This window comes from Vespa crabro, chromosome 25, assembly GCF_910589235.1.
Source record: "Vespa crabro chromosome 25, iyVesCrab1.2, whole genome shotgun sequence".
Lineage (NCBI taxonomy): Eukaryota > Metazoa > Arthropoda > Insecta > Hymenoptera > Vespidae > Vespa > Vespa crabro.
The window spans coordinates 3,413,367-3,429,469 of NC_060979.1; the positions used below are offsets into that span (position 1 = coordinate 3,413,367).

Consider the following 16,103-nt stretch of genomic DNA (forward strand, 5'->3'; position numbering starts at 1 on the left):
ATGAAATAATTTAAAGACTTGTCTCATGTTTTATATATCGTTTGCAATACTCTACGATCTTTTTGAAAGAGAGAGAAAGAGAGAGAAAACGGTGGCCGTTCGAATACGATTTTCCCCAGGTGTTGTAGATATCTAAGTCGATCTGGTTCTATCGATGATGTAACGACGACAGCTACAAAATGTCGTCGGCCTTCCCGGCATTCGTTCCCTCTAATCTCTCGTGGAATCCGAGGATCGAGTCTCTCTCCTCCTTTCCCTCTTTCGTCCTCTCTCCGCGATCCACGTTTCCTCCTTGTTTCGTAAACTCTCTCTCTCTCTATCTATCTTTTTCTTTTTCTTTCTTTACCATCGGCCCAGCGAAATTTTACAATTCTTCGATGTTTCGTAAATGAAAGGAATGCTAATGTAACGGTAGTGTCGCGCGATAAGATTAAACTGATCGAAACGGATGCTAGACTTCTTAATGGGTTCGAGAGCTCGAACGAACGAACGATCGAACGAACGAACGAACGAACGAACGAACGAACGAACGAACGAACGAACGAACGAACGAACGAACGAACGAACGAACGTGGGTTACGAGCTGCGTTAAGATGACGTCGTTTCTTTCTCTCATTTCTTTTCTTTTATTTAGCTTTGTTTCAACTTACGAGAGAACGAAGAAGCTCCCTCGTAGACGTGTGTTCCGTACGGCTTCTCGAAACGTTCTAACGTAGTATATCATTGACGAGCGGTGTCAACACTGTGACTGAATCATTCCTTGCAAAACAAACACACCTTTCGTTCGACCTTTCTCGTCGAACGTTGATGAAAATAAATCAAGGAGAAAGAAAAGAAAAACAATGAATGAATACGCGTCAAATTCGCAAATCTTAAAGCGACCTTGATCCTGGCTTGATCGTTCAATGAAAAATACGAGAGCGTATTTGGACGATTTAAAGGGGGGAAAAATAAATAAATAAATATATAAGAGTACGCGGAGATGAGTCAGGATTACGAAGGACAATTCTTGGTAATTCGTCGATGACGTTTTCTAGGTAGCACGAGCCTTCTTCTTCCTTCTACTCCTCCGATGAGTAGAGGGCCCTGAACGTCGCGTGCTCGTCGTTTAAAGGTATTCTCGCGTGCATATCTACTTTCCTACTTAACTCGCTACACACGACGATGAATCTCTCCTCTTCTCTCGAGGAGAGAGAAAGAGAGAGGTATTCCTGAGCGTGGACGAGACCGGCGATTAGGCGCGCTTAAACGGGTACAATGTCATTGGTCGAGCCGCGGACTGCTTGCCTGTCGATGGATCGGCGTTTGTAACTCTGTTATTACGATAATTCTCCCTCCAGCTGACTGACTTTCTTTCGTGTAAACTCGCTTAACGTGACTGTTATCCGTCATGGAATTACGTATCCCTTATATGTATTTATCTTCTCAACTCGAAACTATGAAATCCGTCTCTATCGTGCTTATTTACCTTCGAAATAAACAAACCATTTCTTAGACGATCTTGTTGTACGTCGTTGTTCTGTTTAATACACGTGCGACAAAAGTCAAGGACAAGGATAATTGAAAAGAAAAATGAACGAACAAGGAGAGAAAAATACGTATGGATTGTAAAATTTGTTTTTCTTTTCTTAATTGTTTCTTTTTTTATTTTCACTACGTCGTACGATATTACACGTTCGATGTTTAGATCTATCTTTTATCTTTTATGTTTATTTTTCTTCCTCCTTTAAGAGGAAAGCCATCTATCAATGATTATCATGGCATCGAGTTTACGCGTTATTGCACTTCGTGTCTGCTTTAAGACTTTTATCATAAGAATATACTTAATGGATACGAGAGAGAGAGAGAGAGAGAGAGAGAGAAAGACGCCCAGAAGTCACGCCTTAATAGACGAACGAATGAAAGACGCGAGAGTGGAAGCTGGCGAAATACGAGAAGGTATATCGAGTGTATATCTCTGCTCTCTATCTCTCTCTCTCTCCAAGTATCGATCGCTTGTATTTAGAAAGAAATACGCGAGCCTGGATTGGATAAAATTCGAGCGAGAGTGACAGAGAGAGAGAGAGAGAGAAAGAGAGAAAAGAAATAAACAAGAGTGTTACGATTTCGATCGGTATAAACGCAAAGGTTCGCAGACGATTTTCTCGCGCGTTTGTTGCGAGTCGAAGTAACCGAGGCCTCGGTGACAAAGTGAGCGTTGGGTGCGCCGCGTACGCAATCGGTGTTCATGCACATGCATACCCACACATTAACGTCAACTACCATGTGGATACACCTGTGTTTCTTGCGCGTAATTCGCATATCGCTCACGCACGTAAGTAAGTAAGTAAGTAAGTAAGTAAGTAAGTAAGCACGCACACGGCTCTACCTTCTACGTTAGAGACAGACAGAGAGAGAGAGAGAGAGAGGGATAGAAAAACGATGACGAAATCGATGTCCGTCCAAGATAGAGCCCGTCGTCGTCGTCGTCGTCGTCGTCGTCGTCGTCGTCGTCGTCGTCGTCGTTCTCTTAAGAATCGCTTCTCCAAACGACTTATTGCGTCTCGCTTTTCTCCTTGCTTCTACGCATAAAATATTAGTCGATCAAAAGTAGTTACAAGCGTTAAACTTTGCTCGTATTATTTTATCCCCCCACCCCACCCTCCTCCTCCCCCTCTAGAAATGTATTTATTTACGTCGACAAGGTTAATTCGATATGCATAAATATCCTTATGGTATATGACGAATGGAATATATTTCGTTAATAAAAACTGATTTCGATTTCGTTTGAAACTTTTCATTTGGTTAATAAAACTATGAGCGACCATGTGTTCGTGAACCCTTTAGCCTCACGCGCGAGTAAATCGAAGGACTCGAACGTGTTGTACACTTTCATATTGTGTCACATCGATGATTTGGCCTTGGCGCGCGTAGGAAAATGTTAGGAAATAACATTCGCCAACTCCGTAAAGTCTTTATGCTGCTATTTTTACTACCCACATTACCTAAGTACGTATGGATGGACGGATCTTCGTCGCGTTCGACGTGTTAAAAGAGAGATATTAAAACTGACGATAAAATAAAATCGACGGAAAAGTAAAAAGGAGAAGAGATGAAAGTGAAAAATAAAAGGAAAAGAAAAGCTTTGAATTTTTTGGTTCTTCTTTCTGGGTTTTCTTTTTTTTTTTGTTTTTTTTCTTTCAAATTATCCCATTCCATCTCTCCGATTATCCCCAAACAATAATTTTAATAATCGACTCGGAAATGGGCATTTATAATCGTCGAACTAAACGCGTTTTTCTCTCTCGCGTTCGGGCGACTACGTCCAGGAAAGATATAATACCTACCATATGCAGATGTTATGGTAATTCTCGCGAAGGAGAGATAGGCGCGACTCGCGTCGTCTCATTCGCGAGACTACAAGAGGAGGGATGGGGAAAGGAGGGAGGGACAGAGGGAAAAGGAGATCGAAAGGAACGATCGCGAATCGACGACGGAAACTTTCGAGAGACCGAGAATGGACTCTCGTATGTTTGTACCTTACGTACGTGAGTACATACCTACATACATACATGCATACGTACATACATACATATATATATATATATTTATATATACTAACACGTATAAGAGCCGTCCGACATAGTGACAATGAAGGATGGAGCGAGCAAGCATAGGTGGCTACCGCTGCTGTTCTTTCACGCGGAGAGACCAACTTCGACGGGAAAGACGCATTTGTCGTCGGTGCTTCGCTCTCTGTCTCTCTTTCTACCTCTTCTTATATGTGTGTATATATATATATATATATTTTTTACCTTCTTCCGAATTACGTACTCGCTCGTCTTAATCCTTTCTTCGTGGAAGAGAAGGCAACGAGCCGCGTACTCGTCTCGTGTCTCGACGTTTACGTCGCGTCGTCAAACTGGTTTATTTTACGTTGCTTGTGCGTACGTGCGAGAGCCGTAGGAGAAGAACCCCAAAAAAAAGGCATTTTGCGAAGGAAACAACGGCTTGCTCGCCGTCCACGTAATTTCTACGGAGAGAAACAAAGAGAGAGAGAGAGAGGATAGAGATAGAGATAAAGATAGAGAAGTGTAATCGGTATAGCGCATGGTCGTTCTCAATGGTCAGGGCTTAATCGACGGATTAATTATTTATAAGGCGTGTTTCATTCATTCATTAAAACTCTACGCTTCTCTAAGATCATTATGACGTGATAATGTCTTAATTAATGGCGGTTAACGAATCCCTATCGGCGAGATCATTTTGTTTTATAATGCGAGAGAACGGGCGAATTAAGTCGCGGTTAATAAACTAAACGGAGGAAGCGCCGCGCACGTGCTGCCGCTGATGCTCCTATAGCTGCTGTAGCTGATGTTGTTGTTGTTGCTGCTGCTGCTGCTGCTGCATCGAAGAAGAAGGAGGAGAAGAAGAAATAGCAGCAAGTAACGTTCGCGTTAACGTTCGGAGTAAAGGACGAGGAGATCCGCGTTCCGACCTTCGATCGTGGCACGTAAACGATAGCCAAGTGTGTACACTCTAAGGACCGCGACTCGTTAACCATTTCTTCCTATTACGTCTCCCGTATTAATTATGTTGACGCGATGAATACGCGCGTACACATTGTAACTTCCTTCCTTGGGATAATTAATAGCGCCGGCTAAACGCGAATGGAATCATCGTAATGCGCCGTGACGGATCTTTAGCTCTCTGAATCGTAAAACAGGTATTAATAATGCTCGAAGAAGTACGAATGCTCTCGATCTTGACACCTTTCTAATAAGGAGTCTCTTTCTCTCTCTCTCTCTCTCTCTCTCTCTCTCTCTCTGTCCCTTACTTTCTTACTCTTTACCTTACCTATATAATCTCTCGCGATCGTAGATCTCCGTCAAGATCATTAAGATCTTTTCTCGCCGATTTACCACTTGGGATTGCACCTTAAACAGATCAACAAAGTGGGTACAGATCATTCAGGAGTAAGCTCGTGAAATCGACCGATGAAGTTTCAGTCTTCCTTTCTGTATCTACCTGGGCTGCTTCCCTCTCTCTCTCTCTCTCTTTCTCCCTATTGGCCGATAATTCTATTATGTACGGTTTAATGTACAATTAACCGATCACTTAGGTCCTGACGTTGCGCCGAGTCACGATGTCTTATTAAGTCTCTACCGAGCGGCAGCCGAGAATCTCTCTCTCTCTCTCTCTCTCTCTCTCTGTCTCTCTTTCTTCGTTGGCCACGATTCGCCGGTACGGTGGCTGCTTGGACCAACAACTCGGGAGGCTAGCGTGCTTCTCTCGAGATCGCCACTACCGACCTCGCCTTAGCTCTGATTTGCGATTATTTAGCCGCGCACGAACGTTGGCCCTTAATGTAAATTACATAATCGACGATATCTTCGAGAAAGAAGACGCTCTCTCTCTCGAGAGAGAGAGAAAGAGTTGCGATCGAGAGCGATCTTGCTTGTTCTCCAGAGAGAAATAGGGAGACTAAAAGAACCAAAGGGGGAGAGAGAGAGAGGGAAGGAGGAGAGAATCTTTGGCGCGAATCAAGGATCGGCCAATTTAGAAGTCCATAAAGTTGGCCGGTCCTTTGGTCCCTTGTCTCACGATCCGATCCCACTCCTCTAGTAGGAGAACAAGGAAAGCTCCGCAGCTGAGAGAGGCGCTACGTGTGTGCCGGTCTCTACCCTAACGGACCCACACCGATGATATTTCAGTGTTAATTGCGCTCGGTATCTACCGTTCGAACCAGGGACGACTTCTAATCTTGGGTTCATTAGGGAGTTGGACGAGCACCGAACTATTTTCAGATCGAGAGGTGCGAGAGCTCAGAGCCGCTCAAGAGCAACCCTACTTGATCCTTCGTAAAGGAGGAAAACACAGACGGTCCAGAAAGGCAGGAGAAAGAAAAAGGGGGAGGGGAGAGTCTGGGTTACATCTATACTCGCGAATTCTGCGAGTAGGAGGAAGAGAGACTAATCGAGACCGTCGACGAGCAAAAGTGAGAGAGAGAGAGAGAGAGAGAGAAAGAGACAGAAAAAGAGATAGAGAGAGAGAGAGAGAGAGAGAGAGAAAGTCATCCCCGATTTCCATTTTAATTGAACTCAACGCAACATCATACTTAATGCCAGAAACGCGTCAGAAAGTCCAATTAAACGGCGACGCCATTTCACTTTATCTCCCGGTACATTCGTCCTGATTGCTGGGTCCGATCGTCCTCGGGCATCCATCGATTACCTTCCTTCGATCCTCCTCTCGAAGGATCTTTCTTCTTCTTCTTCTTCTTCTTCTTCTTCTTCTCTCTGCGCTATCTCTGTCTCTCTCTCTCTCTGTGGTCAGAAGAAGGCGCCTCGTCGCGATCGCGTGCGTGCTTACCTCTTTCTTCCTTTCTCTCCAAGAGCGATTTACCAAAGTGCAAAGTCTCGCGAGAAAGATACTCACGCAGGTGTCAAATTATTGCCTCGAGAGGAACAACTTGAAATTCCAGAAGGAGGAAAGATAAGAGAAACATCGGTCCATTTTGCTATTTAGGAGTCAAGGTTTCTCGTTAATTCCCTTCAACTTTTCCCAATGCGTAGGAAAGAGATGAGAAGGGAAGGGAAGAGGAGGGAGAGATAGGAGAGGAGGGGAGTTTACTCGTTTCTCACGCGGACGTTTTTCTCAAAGTCGGATGCGACGACCGTCGTCGACTAGCATGAATAAGGAATCGGCAAGAAGGAGAACGATAGACGAGTGGCCGGTAGCAAACCAAGAGGAGAAGACGAGTATGTCGTCGGCGATGTCGTCGAGACGATGCTAGAAATACCGAAGCCGACCCGCGTGGACCAACTTGATTTATTGACAGGAAAATCTAGTCGTCGTCGTCGTCGTCGTCGTCGTCGTCGTTGTTGTCGTCGACGTTGTTGTCGTCGTCTTGCTCGTTTTATCTGGCGTCACTACTACCACCATCTACTACTACTATCTCATCTCAGGAGATTTTTACAAAAATTCGATTGAAATCGACCTTTCGCTTCTTCTTAAAATGAAGCTCTTTATTAACGGATCAAAGTTCAGGGACGCGTTCGTGTAGAACGGCGCGTGTCGAGGGTCAAAGGTGGCGGAAAGTCATCAGACCGGTGTCATCTCGCGTTTAAAGTAAGGAACGAGAGAGATAGATGGATAGATAGGTAGATAGATAGAGAGAGAGGGGGAGAGGGAGAGGGAGGGAGGGGGCGGGGAAAGGAGTAGGGACACGACGAGAAGGAGAGAGTCGATCGAAGCGATCGTGCTCATTAGCCGGACTTGTCGCTGCTTCGGATGTATCGTCCTGAAGTAAGAGAACGAAACCAAAGCGAGATAGCTTCGTAGTAGAAATTGACCGAGTAAAGGACGATCTCTTATCTTATAGAAGGCAGTCGAGAAAATAAGATGAAGTAAAAAAAAAAAAAAAAAAAAAAAAAAAGATAAAAGAAAGAAAAAAAAAAGGAAAAATGAAAGAAATCGAAAAGGAGTAAGAAAAGATGAGAGAAAGAAAGATAACGAAAGCGTTTCGAGAAAGCAAGGGTTTTCCTATGGGCGGACGACTCGATGTTCGCGGGAAACGAGCTGGGACTACGTCGAAATAAATATAAGTTCCTTAATTTAATTCCTCATAATCCGATTAAGCCGACCATTAGCGGCGTCCGCATATAGCCGCGACACCGTAGAGGCGCTATCGTTTCCCTCCCTTTGGTTAACCACCGCGTGCCACCGCTCCTCCATGGCTACCGGTGGACTAATGGATTTTTCAGATTGAGACACACTCGGTCGCATGCCGTGCTTCGATAATGCCCGCCTCCTTTGAAACAAAAAAAAAGAAAAAAGAAAAAAAAAAAGAAAAAAAAAGAAAAAGGAAGAAAAAGCAGAGAAAAAAATAAAAACTAAACTAAACTAAAACAGGGAGGGAAAAAAAAAAGAGAGAGAAAAGAAATAAAACGAAACAAGTCTCCTCCCGCGTGGCACCGCTAGAAACGAATTATAAGCTCGCACCGCTTCGATATTTCGTCTTAATTAGGATGCTTCCTGAGTAACACAACCTCTCGGTGTGCACTCTTCTTTCTTCCTAAAAGAGATAGACAGAGCCATTGAGCAAGAGAGAGAGAAAGAGAGAGAGAGAACGATGGCGAGAGATAAAAATTTGCTCCTCGCGAGAGGTCTTTCCGCCGGTCGTCGTAGACGTATCTTGGGCGATTAATCGCGATTCGCGTCCTCGGAGTTCTCTCTTAGGAGAGCCGAAAATCGGGCTTGGTCGATCGGTCGTGTCGGCTAGGAACGAGAAGCAGCATTGAGATGCAGAGAGCGTCGGTGCTACCGTGCGATGCTCCCGATACCGCCTAATGGACCGTCCCCGCCTCCTTGCCTCCTTGCCCCTTTGCCATCCTTCCCTTCTCCTTTTCTCTGCCAACCTCCTCCGCCTCCAACGGCATCGACTCCGACGAAGAAGCCCTTCTTCTTCCTCTTCCTCTTTTTTCTTTTCTTTTTCTTCTTCTCTCTCTCTCTCTCTCTCTCTCTCTCTCTCTCTCTCTCTCTCTCTCTCTCTCTCTCTCTTTGGAGTAGCAGCGATAAGAACGACGAACCGAGACTCGCGACTTCCATCACCGGCAACCACCCACGAGATATCCTCTCACGCTGCTTTTACGTCTACCCCGTGCGTTTTCTATCGTATTTTTCTTCAGCCTTTCCATTGTCGCGAGAATGTTTTTAGACGCGCAAGAAAACCTATCGAGAGAGAGAGAGGGAAAGAGAGACTCTCGATGATCTTACGTAGACGTACGTTGAATGAGAAACAGAGAGAGAGAGAGAGAGAGAGAGAGAGAGAGAGAGAGAGAATCCGCACACGGTAGCGCGACTATAACCGCGTCGCGGCATCATTTATATTTACGAGACACCGCGTAGCCAAGCCCAGGCCGCATTGTTACTGCCCAAGGGCCTTATAGCCGCCGTCTGGCCCTTATAGGGCCGCTTCACGATCTCTTCTCTTCCTTCCTCCTTTTTCTCTTTCTTCTTCTTCTTCTTCTTCGTCTTCTTTATCTTGTTTCTTTTCTCTCTCGGTAGCCGCAAGGCGGCACCGGACGGAGAGAGATCGTGCCCATCCGACCGCCTCGATCTCGATCGATCGAATTTACCGTGCCGAGATCGGCCCTGCCCTTTTCTCTCTCTCTCTCTCTCTCTCTCTCTCTCTCTCTCTCTGAACGCGCCACATAATTGGGTCGAAACGTTCGTTGATCGTCGGCGTGCCTTTCGAACGAGTAGTCTTCATGCTCTTTCATTACGTTTCTTCTTTATTCTACTTGAGCTTTTAGTTTGTTAATAAATGGTAGAAAAAGAAATGCGTGAAATAGGAGAAAAGAAAGAATCGGGAGGTAGACGAGGATATTTCACGGTTATGGCCCGGATAAACCACGACCTTAGCGCCGGATGTAGCATCGTTCGGGGAATAGACCGCATCAATGATGCAACGTTCGACCGTGTGTGCCGTCGAACTCGGGCGTTTGTCTTCCTTACGGAAGTTTATAGTCGCGCCTATCGCCTACAAGATCCTCTGTAAATTATATTCTTCTCTTCGTCTCTCTCTCTCTCCCTCTCTTTCTCTTTCACCTCTGTTTTTCCCGACGGATTTCCCATGTTGAGAATGAAAGTGCAAAATATCGATATACTAAGAAAGAATTAGTACCCAATACCGATTGATTATATACCAAATACCGATCGAACTTGTTCGTTATGCAAGTTTCGAAGAACTAAGAGAAGTAAGAAAGAAATCGAAGGAAATTTCCTATCGAAACGTTTCCATTTCTTCGTGGAAACGAAAGATCATGGTATAAAAGGGCAAAGTGCAATCTAGAAGGACCGAATGATCAAACCCTCAGGTACATTTGCTCGGACGAGTGTGCAAGCAAAGCTATCGATATATAGCTGCACACTTTTCTGCTGATCAGCTTGCTGAATCCCCGAGTTTCCCTGATGAGGGTTCGTTGCCAAGCTGTTTCCTCGACGAAGGGAGGAAGAATATACTTACTCGTCGTCGTCGTCGTCGTCGTCGTCGTCGTCGTCGTCGTAGCGAATCGAAAACTGACGACGAGAACGACGACGTGTTTTAAACCACAATTCGATATTTCCGTGGTTCTGGACCGTAAGAAAGCCCCTTTTTTACTTATCGTCCTTCTTTAACTCGAGTCTACTTATCCCACCATCCCCACCCCAAGGGATTTCGTTCGTGGAAACGATAGGGGTGGCGCACCCAGGGATGATGCGTGCCGTTCCCTGGTAGAAAAATTGGAAAAGCAAAGTGGCTTGCTTGCGTAGACGTTTTCCTAAGTCGTTGTACGCCGATACTTGAAGGGTGTCGATCGAGTTTACTAGATTTTTTTACGCATTTACGAAGCTATCTCTACCGTCGCTATCGATAACATTGCGAAACAAGAAACCACATAGCCATTTCATCGTAAACGCGGTGATCCAAGTTCGAAGCCGGTAAAATCTAAACCGTGTCGATGTTTCGTATCATAAATCGATCGGGGTTTTCTCCGGATGCGAGCACGAACGTGACAGTCCGTGGAAACGGGGATAAGAAATCACGCTAGAAAAATCTAAAATTCCATCAATTCGCGCGGTGGATCGTGCTACCGAACTCGGTGATACATATATATATATATATATTTTTTTTTCTCATCGATGTTTTCGTGCGGGAAAAAGAGAAAAAGAAAGTTATACTTCGGCTTACGTATTTGGGGTTTCAGACCTTATTAATGATTGATCGGGGGGATATCGACGTCTCCCCTCTGACTCGACCAATGCTTCTGTGTAGATTCGTCTATATATATATATATATATATATATATATATATATATTATATGCTATATGGGGTGGCCTACTATGCCTTTGCACGTGACACAATAAAGCGAGTACCGTCGCGTTCCGTATCGATGGCTTATTGCGAGACTTTTTATCGATCTCGATAACACCATTCTTTTCCTCTCTCTCCCACCCTCTCTTTCTTTCTTTCAGCAGCCTAGGGCTACGCCCGATCGATCGGAACTTTGTATAAATCGCACGTGTTTCTTTTATCGGCGAGCCGAACTTTGTTTTGCCAACAGATTAGCCCGAGAAAGGAAAGCGGGGCCTCGTCCCCCACCCCCTCCCGTCCGAGAGGATTTCCGTAGCCAAATCGAGTGCGTATCACTTCGAGATTGATTTATTTATCTCAAAGAAAAGAAGAGAAGTGATCGATAACGAAACTCGCCGTCATAAAAGAAAGAAAGAGAGAAAGAGCGTTCGATCAACGCGACATTATCGTCAATCCAGATCCGATTTTCGTATACTCTCTTTGAACGGACGCGACGTTACTCCATCTTTTATCTATTCCGAAGCATTTGCAAGAGCGAGAGCGAGAGAGAGAGAGAGAGAGTGGGAGGATACATATATCTTGGAGATATTTCTTCGGAAACGTAGCTACTTTCCGAAATTCCGAGATAATTTCCGAGGAAACGTCTGTAGACGTTCTCTCTATTTCTCTCTCTCTCTCTCTCTCTCTCTCTCTTTCTCTCGATAGAGGGGATGTAAAAGAAAGACGATAGGTAAGTCGAGAAGAGCAAAGGTAGAAGGGAAAGGAAGCACGTGGATCCCCGAGGGTGGCATTAATCCCAAGTTCTACCTTCTTCTCCAAGCAGAACACCTTGGTGTGGTATGCTCGGCCAACTAGACAGCGAAGACGAAGCAATCATATTTTCTGCCCCAGAGGCACGATACGCGTCAATGCGAATCAGTCTCAACCGATCTAACGCGGATTCCTTCGCTCTGCTTTCCGATTTACTTCTTCTCCTTCTTCTTCCTCATCTTGGCCTTCCTCTTTTTCTTCCTCTTCTTAAAATATCGACAATCTTGCTTCGCGTCTTTTCGAGATTTACCAAAGCCCGCAGCGTCGACGTTACGTTTATTTTCCAAGTACTATTTACCATCATTTAATACATGTATATATATATATATATATATATATATATATACATGTTAGGTACGTACGTACCTACGTATTCGCGCATGCAACGTGCGGTATCCGAATTGAATATTAAAAGGTACAATGATTTATAAAAGATCTTCCGCGAAATAATCTTCGAAAGAGGGACGGAAAAAAATACGATACCTTTACGACAGATGTTACTTCGTCGAGAAACAATGAATTTTTACGGAATATATAGTAGAATGCGACGACAAAGGAAAAACAAAAGAAAGCTAGAAAGAACAAAAGTAAAAGAGAAGAAGAAAACAAAAGAAAGGAAAGAACAAAAAGAGGATCGTAAAAATCGTTTGGAGGCAAGGCCATCGAGCAACGTCGTCCGTTGTTAGAGGCTGTCCGGAAATTCGCGACAGTCTTTTCTCCTCGATTTTCTCTTTCTTTCTCTCTCTCTCACATACGCACACACACACACACACCCACAGAGAGTGTCTGTCTCTCCTATTTCCCTCTTCTATCGCGCCCTGCCTATTCCTTTCTCCTCTTCTTTCCATGCTCGTCACGTCTGTAGCGAGAAAAATTGCAGTCGAGCGCTTTAGCCGGTTCGCGTTCTGCACGCTCGACCCTCCCTCTCCTCTTTCCAACCTCCCTTCTCCATCTTCCTTCCACTTTCTTTCTCTAGCAGATCGCGCTTTCGTTTCCGATCCATCCTCGCGATGGATCGAACCAACGATCCAACGATTTTTCATCAAAAATCTTTCTATTATTTTACTCTAGTCTAGTAATAGTAATCGCTTTCGACGTTAACGGAGAAGGTGGTCCCGACAAATCGTGCGTAACTTTCGATCTGTATTACCTCTTTCATAATAAGAGAGAGAGAGAGAGAGAGAGATAGAATGATGATCTAACGAGTCCGTGGTCAGGAATGGATTACGAGTGATTATGTGAAAACGCGTTTTAGCAGAGATACGTACTCGTATCGATAACTATACGAGTGTTTTCTTTTGGTTTATGTTTTTTTCCCCTTTTCTCTCTCTCTCTCTTCTTTGTCTTTTTTTTTCCTTTATGTTACATCGAAGGACGCAAGAAGATGCATGCCGCCTCACGTCGCCATCTTCTCGCGATCTCTTGACGATAATGCAATTACCGCCTCCATTCCCGCTCTAATTAAGCCCAACCGGGGTACTCGACCCGCTGACACGCTCCCCTCTCCTTTTTCTTTCTTTCTCTCGCTCGGCAAGGCTCAGAATTTCCCGACAGAAAGAGAGAGGAGAGAGAGAGAGAGAGAGAGAGAGAGAGAGAGGCAAAAGGAAACGATTCTTTATCGAGCGATCTCTTCCACGATCCTCACGATCCTCCTCCTCTAGCTCGCTAAGCGGAAGCGGCCGCGCAGGTCGCACCAACTTTTATGTAACCGACGCTACGTGTTCCTTTCTTGAACGCTCTCTCGAGCGAAGAGAGAAAAAAAAAGAGAGAGAGAGAGAGAGAACTAAGCCGCTAAGGGAAGACACGCGCATCCTGCGTTAGCCGTGACGACTCGCGCGTCCGCTTCCCCCTGCCCCTCCGAACAACTTTTTATGGGATCGCTAACTCTATCGCGTTTCCAAGTAAAAAAGAATATCCTTCCTTCGAAATCTTTTTCCTTCTTCCTCGGGCTTATTTCTCTCTCTCTCTCTCTCTCTCTCTCTCTCTCTCTCACACTCCAGTTGTTTCAGAGAGCGCGTGCAACGTCGAGTATGCAAATGGCCATTGCCTCTCGTCCATCAGTCGAAGACGAGCCGTGTGCCTTCGCTCATGTGCCTGTTTATTCGCGCCACGTGACACGTCTTAAGGATAACAGTAGCAGGTTCCAATATCGCGAAGAGAGGAAATAACGAGAGAAAAGAGAGGGGTACGGGGAGGAAGTTTGAATATCGTTGTCGAAAACGGCGCGACAAAAGGGTCGACGACGAGGGAAGAATTGAAATGCGTAGGAGCGTGGTACGTTAAGCACTTGCACTCTCACTTTGGCTTAGATACCTACCAAGCTACTAGAGTCCACAGACACCAGCTTGATTAGCATCGGCTAGTAGAGCGAGTAAGCGAGTACAAGGTCGGCATACCTAGCTAGGCAACGAGTAGAACGCGGATGGGGTTGCTTCGCGGTGCTACCGTTGTCGAGGGAGGAGGAGGAGGGTTTGTGCCATTGCTGGTGGCGGTGGAAGCAGCGGGTGTTGCGCGTAGAACGCGGCATAAATATGTAAGAGCTACCCCCTTTTCAGGCCGTTGGCCCCCTCCTTGTATGCCCAGACCTTGCTCAACCCCCGCACGCCAGCAACAGAGAGAGAGAGAGAGAGAGAGAGAGAGAAAGAGAGAGAGAGATGCTACGTCACTGCGAATGCAACGTCCAGTGATCGAAGCCAGCTGTCCGATTCCAAAGCGATTTGCATCTTCGTCGGTCGTTACGACGTCGGTCAACGATAGTGCGTGCGAAGAGAGAAGAAGACGATCCTTTCGTGCCATCCGCTTGAATACCGGTAGGAGAAGAGAAAGGAGGAGGAGGAGAAGGAGGTGGATAGGAGGTGCTCATTGTGATGAAGCATGAGTCTGACCTAGTGGGGTAGTGGAGCAGGTCGCAGCGGATGATACATACATATTTATGTCGCGCACCGCGTACCACCCTCTCTCTTTCTCTCTCTCTCTCTCGCTCGCTCACAGGAGTCAACCCCCTCTCGGTTGTGTGTGCGCGCGCGTGAGCGCGCCTTCTCTCTACCTACTACCAACTCTACTACTACTTCTACTACTACTACTACGACCACTACCATTACTACTACTACCCCTCGTGATTCGCGCGAAAGAGCGCCTAGGCAGGAAAACGAGGAAGCAGGCAAGCAAGCAGACAGTCGGTCGAGAGCTCCAACTAGCTTGCCTGCTTCTACTACCTCTGTCAGGCCTCTACCGCCTGCCATTGGCCTTCGCTCGCTCCGGATTGCTAATCAGGCCGCGAAGGTGCGCATCCTGAGCACGCGCCGTTTCCACGTTGCCGTTGAAAAGCGCCACGAGGATGCCACGTGAGACGAAAGCGTGAGGATCCGACGTGAAAGTGGAACGCTTCCGGGACGCACACATCCCAACCGACCCCAAAACTTTTCTTACGCGACCGAGAGAATTCCTAAATTCTACACACACAATTCTCTCTCTCTCTCTCTACCTCTCTCTATGTGTGTATATATATATATATATATATATATATATATTATATATATTTCTTTCTCTTTCTCTGTTTTATTTATTTCAAGTAGAACCAATCCGAGTAAACCCAAAGCATTTATTATTTATAAAAGATATGATTTGGCAAAGTTTCGTCGTACGGCAACCTGGCGATCGATGATATACGAACTGGACGGCGATTATTAATCGATCGACGATAGTCGCACGCTCTTATTAATCGTCCTTGCCTAATGGCGAACGGAATCTCTTGGGTTCTTGAAGGGGCTACCGTCATACGGGTCTTCCTTTCGATGGTCACGCGATCCCGATCGCCTTTCAAGCATCACGACGTGCAATTATAACGAGAATGCGCCGCGAGCACGCACTTTCAGAGCGCGGACTTTGCTCGTGTCTCGTGCTTCATAATCCCCATCCTCCTGTCCCACCCCGACTATCTTTCGATTTCGCTGGACCATTTCATTCGACATAGGTATGCGAAGATCGGTTCTCGATCGATCTTACCACGCGAAGGGAATCCCATCAACGAGTACCACCTATAACTACCTGTTTTATATCCAAGCAATCCAACCAATATCTATATTATTATTCATTATTTTCATTCTTTAAGGTAATCTAATGTTTCTTCAAAAGATCCTTTTAAGGATCCTTTTGAAATTCCTTCCTTTTTTTTTCTTCTTTTTTTTTTGCTAAATCGAAGAAAATGCGAGAAGAAGATAGGGTACGGAAGAAGAAGAAGAAGAAGAAGAAAGAGAAGGCACGGAGGCGGTGTTGATCGAGTACGCTTATATACTCGAGACGCTAGTGTGATGATCGACGATACGCCGGTGGAAGATAACATGGGATAGGAGAGGACAGGGAGTGTAGGTTCCGATTTATCGATCGATTATATCCTTACGTAAAGTGTTTATGCCGCGGACGGACCATTAATAAAACCGTTTACCGTATCTTTTC

At 45.4% G+C, this 16,103-nt stretch overlaps 1 long non-coding RNA gene across 1 annotated transcript in view; it reads right to left on the minus strand.

Annotated features, from left to right (window-relative positions):
* Positions 1–846, minus strand: part of LOC124432547 — a 57,571-nt gene extending 56,725 nt beyond the window's left edge. The window contains exon 1 of the long non-coding RNA XR_006944295.1: positions 651–846. This is a non-coding gene — a long non-coding RNA (uncharacterized LOC124432547). The remainder of the gene's footprint in view (positions 1–650) is intronic.
* Positions 847–16,103: the final 15,257 nt, after the last annotated feature.